The sequence below is a fragment of the Protopterus annectens genome, chromosome 1.part1, assembly GCF_019279795.1.
Source record: "Protopterus annectens isolate FY-2018-M chromosome 1.part1, PAN1.0, whole genome shotgun sequence".
NCBI classification, from domain to species: Eukaryota; Metazoa; Chordata; order Ceratodontiformes; family Protopteridae; genus Protopterus; species Protopterus annectens.
In genome coordinates, this window is record NC_056726.1 from 1,370,548,896 (window position 1) to 1,370,561,469 (window position 12,574).

Here is a 12,574-nt window from a genome sequence, read left to right on the forward strand (position 1 = left end):
GTTGCGGTGCTTGGACACATCTGGTGGAGCCTCGCAGTACTCTCCAGGCACGTGTGCCCACATTGTCATAGTATGTGCCATGCTAGATAATATGATCCTGCGGAAACAGCTGCAGCAGGGACAAAATAGTGAAGGCCCTCATAGCCCACTGCAATTGCCAAGGCCATCACAGGCACAGAGGGATTCATACCATGAACATACTGTGCCAGCCCCAGTAGGCAGATGGAGGCATGCCCAATACACCTATGCTTTGGCAAAGAGGGAACATGTAGCACATACTCTGACAGTGTAGGCCCGTATGGACTGACACACCTCTCCACCTGCACACACAGTAAAATGGATGGCACACAAGCACAACCACCTGTAAATTGTAATGTATAGGTGTCTGTGTGAATCCCACATAGGCAGCCCTCAAACATTGTACACACAACAGCTATTGGAACAAGGAATGTCAACACCTGAAGAGTACATGTGCCTATCAGCATATGGTGGTGCTGTGTGCATAGGTTCCCAGGTACAACAGTAGGTACACGGCCGACTGTCAGAGGCCATACACCAAATGGGGCAAACAATGTCCGCTGTCGCCACAACATCGAGTAACCAACTGTCGCATAGAGGAGCAGGGGCAATCGTGGGAGCACATGTGTGTAAGCACTGTTCTGCACACACTCAGCACAGAGTCCCTGTTGCGTTAATGAGGGGCTCCACAAAATATAATCATGGATGTTGTGTCAAGGCATGGGGTGTACCCATGACAGGTATTCGTCACTCCAGCATGCTCCACCCACGGTCGTTTGAAGGTGTAGCACAGTATCGTGTGTGGCTCACTGAGATATACATACCCAATGCCGGAGCACATCCAGTAAACATCACATGGACATACCATTAACTAGAATCATCAATATGTAAACTAACTGAGTTACCCATGTGAGTGCAGTATGGAGTAACAGCCGTAGTATACTCCACGTACAAAATGACATAACACGTGTACAAATCCCAGATGGCCATATGTTAAATGCAGTGACCGTCGTGCATGTTCCCGGTCCCATGTCCTGCAAAGGATGTAACGTAATCCCGAAGGCACGAGTAATGCATGTCGGATGCAGGTCAGTAGATCATGTTTAGCACACGTTACCGGGAATATGCATTGCCCACTGCTGGTAAGCGACGTTTAAATATGACTATATGGATATGTGCGAAACAGGGATAAGCTACTCCGAATATCGCGCAGATCACGGTCAATGATGTCCAGAACAGGTGAAACCAGCATTATTCACCCCTGTACTAATAGCGCCTGCTCTGAAGGGTAAAACAACCACTGCCAGATGTAGAACACGCAATCATGTATCGAATCACCTAACACTATTGCTAGGCAAGATGTACCTATGGTAGGGTTGCCACCTCTTCAAATGACTAATGTGGGACATACGTCAGATGCCTGCAGGCCGACACATACACCCGGTCAGTACAAAAATCAGAACTGCACTGTTTTGCCTAGATAAAAGCTCATTCTTGTAATGTTGACTTACTTATTCTGTTTGTTGGTTCAGATACAGAATAACTGTTTTATGCGATTATTACATCAACTATAGGAAATAAGTATGTTCTAAAATCACAGGACATTTGCCATGTTTACAAATATTTTTCAGGGCACAACTGCCCAAATAGGGACTGTCCCTCGCAGAGTGGGACAGCTGGCAACCCTAACCTATGGCAGGTGTGTAATGTGACATGTACAGACACAAACGTGCGGAGTCCAGGAAACAGTATACACCAACAAGTATACAATGAAAGGTGTAGCTTGCCTGTCACTTTCCCCGTCAGATATACACACACACACATATATATATATATATATATATATATATATATATATATATATATATATATATACATATATATAATACAGATAGAAAGGGCAATAGAGTGATATATGTTGATATATACGGATTCAGCGATATCTGCAACTATATATAGATAGGTCAACGACATTCATAACACCTTGGAGGTACAAATAATCAGGATACCACCAACTATGGAATGTGTAACATACCGACATGCATAACCACGAGGCTAAGAGACCGAAAGAACACAGTACCGGAACAGTAGAACCGGGAGTAATAGTATGATGATATGAATGGATAAGTAGTCACCGCTGCCGGTGTTGCGGTCCACGTAGGTACTGTGTTCAACTGTGTTTGTGAGTGCCGTAGTCTGTGCATGTGTGTGTTGAGGGTGCCGTGCGCATCCCCGTGTGACTGTAATGTGTGTGTGTGTGTGTCCGCATCATGTGTCTGTTAGTGCCAACTCGGAGGTAGATCATTATGGTAGGTGTGGGTATAGCTAGCCGTAGGCATACTGTTACCACCTGTCCCACATTAGGAGGGACAGCCCCTCCCTGGGCAGGTGTGTCCTGACATAAAACATTACAAAGGGCAAACGTCCGAGATCGTAGGACATTAATATGTTCCATATATAATGTAATAGTAGCATTAAATAGTTATGCCTGTATGTAAGAAACGTGAATGTTACATGCAATATGATAAGTAGCCAAAGTGCCACAACAATAGGTATGTATTGAAGATAAAAGTATGTGCTATCCTGTGTACTGACCGTGGCTATGTGTTGGTCTGTAACACCACTGTGTGTCCCGGAAGTGTCCAACAATGGCCATATGAAAAGGTGGCAAAGAATGGCAAAGAGGTTCTGTTACCAACACAACTGCAATGACTGCAAATATCTGGGACAGAAATACACGGGATAGCTGTCATGTAGACATATCCCTTTACATATTGCTGCAATTCCGGAGGTATGGAAGTATCAACCTCACCTGCATACTATAAAGAAACCAATTAACAATGGCCCAATGTACAATCCCGTAACATAAGTCTACTAACTGATAGCTCTGTAATTAGGGACAGAGCCCACACACATATACATGGAATATGTAGAAATGCAAGCCCCAGAAACCTGTATATGCTACGTACACCCACCGACATCCCCCACACTAGAAACTATAGCAGTACAGACTGTAATAACAGCACAAACATCCAGTCAGTCAATTACAACTGCAGAACCGTCAACATACCTTGTGAGAGACACAATTAAAAACGCCATGCAAAATTGCAGCCATTGTAAAATGGAACAAACGGCGATGTTACAGGTTTTGTTTGCAATAGTCCGTTAACAGACGTTGGGATGACAGGTACACCCACATGTTGAACCACATACTCTAGCTGTCACACACAATCCACAGGGGACATAAATCCAAAGTATACTTGTCTCTATGCATAGCAGTTGCAATTACACATAACAAAACACAATACAGGCTGTCTCCCCGAAGGTAGGGCAAATGGGAAACGCCCAAGTGCAGAAGTCAATTAGATCCCACTGTTGCCACGTAATTGGTGAATGGAGTAGCTGCACAGCTGATATGCAAGTAATTAGTCACTCAGAAACACCAATAGGTGGCAGGAAACCACATGTTACTGGTATCGACGTATATAAGGAAGACTTGCCAGACATTCAAACCGTATGCTCATACAAAATACCCGTGTAAGCAGTGTGAGAGAGATAGAGACGAAGTCCGTAATGATAACAAGGTATGTAGAACACTCGGTATGTAAGTTTATGTATAGCATGTTTTGTATTAATTATCTACCATATGTATAGCCAGGTTTGCATTAATTAAAAGTGTCCGCAATGCATAACGTGGGAAAAGGTATTTATGTAGTGATGTCTTGCTGAGCATACTTAAGCTTGTAAAAACTGTGCGTCCAGCAGTGGGCCACAAGGTACACATCACAGACACCACAAGGGATGCTACATGAGGGCTTTAAACAGAACAATTACATACAACCCGCCATCAGTGGTAGGGTATGTCCAACAATTACATGCCATAGCCGGGGATAGTATATGTTGATATACTGTCACAGTAGGCATGTGTATGGGCATATAACGACAATGACATGTCTAAGGTGGTCCCGCTGTGCAAGTATGCTTTGCATTATGGGATACTATGTAAAATATGTTTAATGTATAGTATTGTAGGTAGATATGTCAGATATTCTACACAGCATAACAGGCATATCATGCATACCAAAGGTATCGTCTATTGGCATGTACAATAACAGGATACATATGGCTTGTAGGCACGGGACATTGTAATAGCATGATAGCTAATCTAAATGGAAGGGCTAGCAAGTAACCATGCACAAAGGACATGCAATAGCTTCACAGGTTCATAGTGGGGTACTATGCAGTCTGGCAAGTCTAGGTGTAAGCACAACTACAGTGTTCACACCAGTGGCACCTCTCTAGGGTAGTGTCTTGTGATGAGCAGAGCCATGTGTTACCTGCTCCTCTGCACAGTACAGCCACTGCAGTGATCCCTGGCGTACATGTGTCTCCCAAACACCAAGGGAGATATCACATGAACAGTGCTACTGAGTGTCCCTGCGTGATGTACATAGGAGTCATGTTCCAAAGAATGATGAGTGTCCGGTTTGGGAATGTAACTCTCAAGCACATCCCACTCATTGTTGTGTGTGTGCACATGTCCATGAGCATGTTGCTCACAGTGGCATTTGCGTATGTCGCGTATGTGGAGTATATCCATTAATATTGTTGTGGACATGGGCCCTGTCTGTTCAGCAGAGGTCACCCCTGAGTATGTAGTATGCAAATGTGTACAGATGTGGTGTCCGTAGTTCAGCCGCATACCTTAGCTGTCGGAGATCGATAAACATCATGGCGTGTTAATGTTGTGGTATGTAAAGCTGTAGCTGTTGTGCAAGGTACACCCTAAATGGGTGGTGTACCCTTGAATGTGTGTAGAAGTCTTGAGTTCAGAGGTACAATGGGTGCCTATGTACCAGCTACACACCCAGTACAGATAAGTGTGGCCATGTAGAAGGATATCCATGCCACAGTGGCAATACAGTAATCACAGGAGTGGGTGTGACATACGTGTGTACTACAAACATGTACAATGTGACATGTAAGTAGGGGACTACCACCTATGTGATAGTGGGTGAATGGTGTAATGCAAAGGTGATGTCCATGGACCTTGTGTCATGCAGCTTGAGGCCATGATATTCATATCAGGTATCTGTCACAGTGACACCCATATGGATGGAGTCAGTATCAGCTGGTGGATCAATCATGGTGCTTTGTATGCAGAGGTTTGTAAAGCTAGGCGGGGAAAGTCCCTCTGTGCTAGCCTGTACCTCAGGGAAGCATGTACTGAACATGAGGGGCCCAATGACTGAGGACTGTGGTATGCCAAATGTAACTGAAATGCAGTAGGTACTATGGTATGCTACCCTCATTGTGTGTGTCCTGTCCATGAGCCACATTGCATAACATCCACAGACATAGGATACAATGTGCAGGTGGATGTGTATGTTGTCAATACCAGAATGGAGAACGGTGCTGAAAGGCAATGAGAGGACAATATAGGATGTGTGGACTCCCGTACCATCATCAACTACCCTGGTAACTGTATGAAAGGAGTCCACCAGGTGTAGGGGCCATGCTCCAACCCTAACAAGTCCAACCTGGGTGGCATCAAAGGACCGGAGCCCAACAATGTCTCTGTGAATGACATCCTTGATGATGTGCCCCATAGCTGTGCAGAACAGTCCAGGCAGGTGTGTAGGACTATAGTCCCACTCGTGCATTGTGGTGCCACCTGTGTGGAGTGTGATAAATGTTGCTGTGTGCCATTCAGGGGCCACAATGTCTGATACAAGGCTATTACTGAATATGGTGGCCTAGTGGGGAGACATGTCATTCAGAGGTTTGTGGACATCACAGCTTGGGACTTTGGAAGGTGACATGGGACCAGTGTCCCAGGACATATAGAGTACAGGTTAGTACTGTGTAGGTGTGACCGCAGGGACACCGCAATGTTCCTGCATGGATTGTGGCCCTGTAGTGAGTGAGAGGGTGTAATGTTACCATTGAATCCATCCGCCAGCATGTTGCCAGCATCACCTGGGTCTGTAATGTTCCTGAGTGACTGTTGTATGTGAGAGCAGATGTGGGTGCTGCCATCGACTACTGACATACCACCATAACGCCTTGTGGTACACCTCGGAACGTGTCGCAGTAATGTTTACGTAGCTAGTCTTGGAGTATGTGATGAGGGATCCCATGGCCCTACCAAGGCTGACCAGTGAGCTACCCCACCCATGGGATTGTACACCACTGTTCAACAGCCTCCACCTGTTGTTGTACATTATGTCTATGGAACTTGACCACCACAGTGGCGTCTGTTATCTGGTGTGTACCATCATGGCTCTGTGTGGAATAGCATGATCCATGCAGTCGTGTATGTGCTAATGAAGTGCACTGGGGTATGTTTCAGCATTTGTATATGCATTGTCCATCTGCACGGGTGTCATGACGTTAACAACTGCTGTCATAAGACATCTGTAGTAGGTGTTGTAGTACTCATGTACTGTGTATGCCATGAAGGGTGTGGTGCTGGGAGGTGGCTAACAAGGTTGATTAGCATATGTTCGGAAACCATCAATGAGGGGATAACCCCAGGTGTGGAACACCAGTCACATGTTGGTAGTGTTCATGTCAAGGTTAATGTTGGTTTTGGAGGTGGTGTGTATGGGTTGATCCAGCCGAGGTTATGACTCATGGATGTGTCAGTACATCAGTGGCTATCCCAGTTAAGTGTGGGGTAGTGTCAGTCACACATCAGTAGTAGCTGTCTGAGCCATACTGTCCAGTACACCAACAAATGAGGTCTGATAACCGTGGGGTATGATGATGAATCTGTAGCTTGTTACAATGTGTATAGCGGTTCCGGACACAGTTAGTTGCACGTGGAGCACCTCTGATGCATTGTGCTAAGTAACTAGCCAGGATGTGTGTACAATATAGTGGGATATGGGAACACCTCAGTTGTGGGTGTGCCAGTCCAGGTATGTGCCTGAAAGGTATGGTCTCTCTATAACCTGTCATTGCAGGTGTGCTCTGCAGAGCCTAGAGGCAGGTCCCAGTCACTGCAGAGATATTGGAGTGATGCATTATAAGGTTTGCCTTGCCTGTGTGCATCACAGAGGAAGATGCAAGCATTGTGTCACATGACCCCATGTCTTGCTTGCCAGTTCCCGTTCTGCCGGTGACTGTTATTGGAAACTGTGCAAGACGGGCAGTATAGAAGCAGCAAGAGCCTTACATGTGATCTGTACTCCCAGGGCTGACAGGTGCAGGTCATCTGTGCCAAAGCATTGTGTGTGACCAGGTCAATCAAAGCGGACGGATACCAGATGCCTGTGGAATGACAGCAGAAGCATAGGCAACTGTTGAAGTGACACAGTCAGTCATTGTACAGTGGTATCGGGTCCGGATGAATGCATAATGCTCCCCAGGGCTAGGCCCACACCTTCAGGGCTACAAGACTGGTGAGCTATTGCATGTCCCTGCACATGTAGTCTGTGAAGTGGCATCTCAGGGCAGTCACACTAACATGGAGAATGACAGTCACATTGTACCTGGTGAGGTGTGGCATGGGTGCATAGGTTATGTTGCAGAACCAGTTACCCGACAGCAAGATATAAGTGACTATCTCCTTGTGTAGCCTGCTGTGTGGAACTGCAGTGTGACCGCCTACAGAGTCACCTATGACTGGTGTGTTGTGTATGCTATAACACCCTATTGGCTGTATGTGATGGGCACACATGAGTCTGTGGGCTATAAGTTGGTGATGTTGTGTTCCGTGATGGGGGCTGCCTCTGGTGCCTACACAGAGTATGGAGAGGTACTGCACAAGTTGTCCTTGTATGTGTGGCCTGTGGTGGAGATCATGTGAGACTATGTGATGAGTGGGGTGTGTTGCGAATGTTACACATCCCCACATGACTGTCAGGTGCAGCCAGGGTTGGTGACAGCATTACCCCCAGCAGGGCTGCATAACTGCATCCCCCACAGGCTGTAGTATCGTATGTTGGGAGGTGAGCATTTAATGTGTACATGAGACAATTGCTCTATTGCCACATGTACGACATATCCGTCATATAGACAGGCAATAGCAGTGGTACATGACAGTTGGACATGCCTGTATATACAACCATGTCTCACAGGATATGTGCGTTATGTGTGTACAACAGCTGTTGTACCATAAGCAAGCTGGAAATCTTAGGACAGCCAGTGGACCTGTGGGAAATGGTGTGGAATGGGTGCTATATTAATCAGTAGCTTATGACATGCTCACAAGTTCTGAACAAGTGCCTAGCATGACCATAAAATACAGATAGGGTGTTGGATAATATCAACCCACGTGTGGTGACGACAGTCATAATGGGTGGCACTGCACTATAACCCTGCTGAGTCTGATGTGCATGTCCATGAACCATTATCACTGTAGATGTTAGCAGTACAGATGTACAAGACAGTACGGATGTGTGATTACAAATACCTTTGTATGTCACAGGAGTGTTCTACCAGTGGCCTGTTGACAGACTCACAACTACAAAAGGTGCCAGAGTGACATGTGCATATCACACCAGTGCCAGCTACAGTAGAACAGGGTTAATGTGTTGTACTCCACCCTCATTGTAGCCCATACCACACAGACAAATGTTAGGCATCTGTGTATGTAAGGATGTGAATGGCCATGACCTATGAGGAATAGCTGTGTCAGTGTTGTGAACAACATACAGAATGGGCTGTGTGGGTGAGGTGTGTGACATATGTGCACATTCCGATGGATGATATCAGCATTGTCACCGCTAGGTGAACATCCCTGTTCCCATTAACTACCACCTAGGCTGTGGTCAACATTATGGACACTGTGTAAGGGATGGTGCTGTGCAGTACACCTCCCTGCCTTGGTGACTCTCCAGGCCCCTTGGGTAGTCATATGTAGCACCCATGTCATGACAGGGTGCCATCCATGAGCACGGAGATCATTGGACAGGCATATACAGCACTGGGGTGACCAATATTGGATCACATATCACCTTTAAGGGGTAATGGCCATGCGTGGATGGGTGATACCAGCCTTCACAATCCTCACCTCCACTATGCAGCATGCTGTCTACCTTGCATAAAGACATTTGCTACACCATGATGATGGACATGCTACATGTCCATATCCTGATCTGTAAGACATACATCATGGACAGCCACCGTCATAATACTAGGATCGCCACATGCTGGACAGATCCCTGTGCCATACATGTGACATACTCCTGCCAAACCATGCAACCCTGTCCATCAAAGCTGCACATGTCATCCCAGTCATACATGGTGTGATGGCCGCATGGTAGATGTAGTATCAACTGTCCGGATCAGTAATGTGTCACTGATGCACCTCGCGGTGGCATAATGGCTGTCTGTTACAGCTAGGAAACCTTGCCCGTACATGCTATGGTTGATAACCATCCCTGCGAATGACGTCCGACTAGCCATTGTCCCATGTCTATCACATGTGCAACACAGGCGATCCGTGGCAGGATGTTGAACAGCTGTACAGTGCTGTGTAGATGTATATGGCAAAACACATGCATGTACAGGTGTCCATGCGTATGTGTGCATTGTCACTGCTCAAGTCCAGTAAGGCTGTGTCTGTGTAGATATGTGACATATACACAGCATCAAGGTCAACAGCATTACCATGGACACATCCAGGCATGTGCAGATAGGTAAGAACACCAGTGCAGGCAAATAGACATGCCCACATCAAGACAGCATTCACATGGAGTATGAACACTGTAATGAGGTGACATACATATATGGTGATGATATCCAATGCATAACGGGTGTTACATGTGTGTGACACAAACACGTCAGTTGTGTCAGTGTCATGATGATTTGCAAAGATATCTGTGCAGATGTACTAGATGTCAGAGAAATATATGTGCAGCAGTATCTCTGTACATCTCTGAAACTGTGACCTGTCACCATCATTATTTCTTACAGATAATGCCTCGTACACGCCTTCCAGCGTACAGCCGCCAGGAGGATGATGTCCTCATCCCGTACCTCCATGAGAAGTATGAGGTGTTGTTCAGCCATGTGCCACAGCATGCCCAGCAGTGGGATGACCTGTGGCAGGATCTACGCAGGAGGGTGAATGATGTGGGTGGCCATAATCGCACCTACCAGCAGGTGCACAGATACTGCACGGACTTGATATGACATGCAAAACAGCATGCCACTGAAATCACCAGGGAACAAGGTGGAACAGGTGGTGGGCCATCAACCCAGCCCCCACTCATACACACCGAGAAGCTACTGGCCAGTCTGGGAACACCCTCAGAACAGCATCCACACACACACTAGCTGCCATCGTGGAGGTGGGTGTCTCCCAACCAATGAGCCTGGAGTTGCCTGGTAAGTCAGTACTGCACATATGGCTATTATATCCCATTTAGTTGCATGTGTCACTGTACATTATGTAAAGTAACAACATATGCAAGGTATGCGGACACACATGCTGCATACTACAGTATGCTACCCTGTGTATGCACACATGTGCATACTATAGTCTATTATACAGGTGAATGTGTTAACATGCACAGTACACCCTGTGGCTGTCATACAGCCATGGATAATGTTCATACTGCTGTGTCACCCCTATACAGGTACCTCTGGCGTGCCGCACAGACATGAGTCCGTTGCAGGTGAGACTGTCATCAGTATCAGGCATGTTAAAGCATAGATCTATTTGCCATGTGGCCAGTTAACAGTTGCACACTTCATGTTCGTTCCAGTCACGATATACAGGTCGCATCAGCCATCAGTCACACAGGCAACCCATGTGCAATATATACAATCAAAATGATACACCGACTTGCAACCACAGTAGTTGTCATTGCTACATGTGTGATCAGCTGTGCATATAACAGTGGAGGTGTTCTACAATGGAGGCATATGTAGTATGCATTGGAACAACATGTGTGGTACGCAAACAGTACCACACAGTGAGCTGTGAAATGGGCAGCCTACAGGTGTCACCATTGTGTTATATGCCCCTGCATTGGGTGCACACATTCTGATGTGCCATCTGACATGTCCCAGACATGCAGTGTTCTGGCTGCAATATTGTCACACTATCCCATGACCCATACCCCACATACCAAACATGCAACCCGTTGTCTGCATAGCCCTGAGGATGGTGACATATCTGACATCTATGGGTTTATGTCATATGGGACAACACAGACATGTGAGATAGATGGTCATCACACACATTTGGCCAACACATGTGCACACATGGCCTGGTGGGATTTCCAGAGACACTTAGCCACACTGTAGATGTGATGTGTATACACCCTGTTGCACATTGTCCACACATGGTCCAATTATAGCCTTAGTTAACTGATTATACAGTTGATGTGGTACACTGGACATCCTAAAAGCCTGTGCACAGCTAGTGGAGGTTTCACTGAAGTCTACCATATAAGATCTGTTGAACATCACGACTGTGTCATAGCATGACAGTAGTCACCTGTACAGCTTCCACAGACATTGACACCATATCAGGCCACAGATACTGTACATTTCCCTTGCTGCTGTAGGACATCACCGTTAGCTGTGCATCTCGTGTGTGTGGTACATCAATGACATGTGGGAAATGGTGAATTGACATGTCCACTATGTGTGGACATGGTTGCCAGGCAGCTAAGACCCTGTAGTTGTTGTGCAGAGGTGTCATCTGTAGGTCCTCCAGTGACCTGTCACTTGACACAGCATGGTTTGGTGTGTATACACCTCAGCATCGTGGGTCACAATCCACAGTTATGTCATGGGTATGCATGCAGTTATGGCTATGCAATGTGTACATATTATGCATTGTACAGCAATATAGATGCCTCATGATGCCATGCAATGGTACGGTGTCTGTACTTCACACTGTATAGCAATGTAGACGGCTCACACTACCCTTCCATGCTCATGCACATTTGCTAAACATGCATTCTATCTGTAGGGCATACAGACAACACCGCAATGTGATGCCCATTACGATGCTGTACATGTGTCAGGACACCATTGTATCAGACATGTATGCATGTTAATGCACACGTCAGCAGATTACATGTCAAGGTCACGTCAGCCATGTGTACTGTTATCCCGTTCTGGTCCACATGGTGTATCACGGGGATGCATGCATACTACCATGATTGTGTGAACTGCATGGCTACTGATATGACACCTGCTTGCTGTAGTGTGCACCCCAGGGAGGTATGCTTACTAACACTATTAATGTCTGAGCTGCATGCCCTCTGCTGTATCACAGGCATGCTGCATGCCATCTGTCAAATCACATGCATGGTGTGTCTGTGTGTGTGTCTGTGTGTGTGTCTGTGTGTGTGTGTCTGTGTGTGTGTGTCTGTGTGTGTGTCTGTGTGTGTGTCTGTGTGTGTGTGTGTGTGTGTGTGTGTGTGTGTGTGTGTGTGTGTGTGTGTGTGTGTGTGTGTGTGTCTGTGTGTGTGTGTGTCTGTGTTTGTGTGTGCGTGTATCTATTGTAATTTAGAGTCTTTATTTGCATTCACAGGTGATGTAGGCGTGTTACCCTCCTGCGGTCCATCTGATGTTAGTGTCCCCACAG